Here is a 937-nt window from a genome sequence, read left to right as displayed (position 1 = left end):
TACTGTTTTAACTTTCTGTGAAATAATATATTTTAACAGGAACTTAACCATTATCTCTGTTGATTATCACAGCAATCTTGTGACACCGAATTCTACTTTACAGATAAGGAACATAATACAAAGAACAGTCAAAAAATGAGTCCCTAGATAGTAGGTGGTCACCCCCGAAATTTTAATAAAGGTACTATTTCCAAATTGAGTGCCTGGCCTCTTATTATACCAGTTGGCTTCATAAAGTTTTAAAGTGTAATACTCATTTATGACACTAATTTGACTTATATAATGTACAATCTCTCCTCTACTTTTAGTAAATTTACCTTAGGCAGACATAAACTTAAATCGGAGGTTTCAACTTTTTTTCAAGTAAATTCAAAGGTGGAAGAATTTCAAGAATTAATCATTTCACTGATATATCAAATATAATGGGGAACATTTAGGGGCTGCCTAGAAAGATAAACCATTCAACAAGTGAACTAAGCCAAATTCACAATGTGTCAATCTAGGTTAACTCTATTATATAGGATGGACCGTTTCATATATTGCAGTCGTATTTATGGTTTTTAAAGTCTCAGTACATGTACATTTTGATTGCTGAGGGTTCTTAGTACACATCTACTTAATTACATGCATGTTAAGTAGGCTTGGGATCTACATTATAACAATAACTCTGTGGCTCCAATTTGGTCATCTGTGATCCAGAACAAGGTGTGGATCACAGGTATTGTATTCCTGAGTATATGTGGACATATGTGTAACTCAGGCATACAATATGGTAAACTTTCTGAGGTCTCCCTCAGAGAATGGATTGAACAAACCACAAAAACTCTCCTCCTCATAAAAAATACCTAATATTTAAAAAAAAAAGGGAAGAAAGGGAGGGAGGAAAGAAAGGAGAAAAGTAGGGACAAAGGGAAAAGGGAAGGATGAAGGGAAGAAG

At 34.3% G+C, this 937-nt stretch overlaps 1 protein-coding gene across 1 annotated transcript in view; it reads right to left on the bottom strand.

The window, feature by feature from the left end:
* The window catches only part of LRP1B (low density lipoprotein receptor-related protein 1B), a 1,756,854-nt gene that overhangs the window by 544,802 nt on the left and 1,211,115 nt on the right, over positions 1-937 (bottom strand). The gene's annotated exons all lie outside the window — the stretch shown is intronic.

Source organism: Myotis brandtii, unplaced genomic scaffold (genome assembly GCF_000412655.1).
Source record: "Myotis brandtii unplaced genomic scaffold, ASM41265v1 scaffold493, whole genome shotgun sequence".
Taxonomy (NCBI): Eukaryota; Metazoa; Chordata; class Mammalia; order Chiroptera; family Vespertilionidae; genus Myotis; species Myotis brandtii.
The sequence above is the reverse complement of the archived record's forward strand: the minus strand, read 5'-3'. Positions and strand labels throughout refer to the sequence as shown.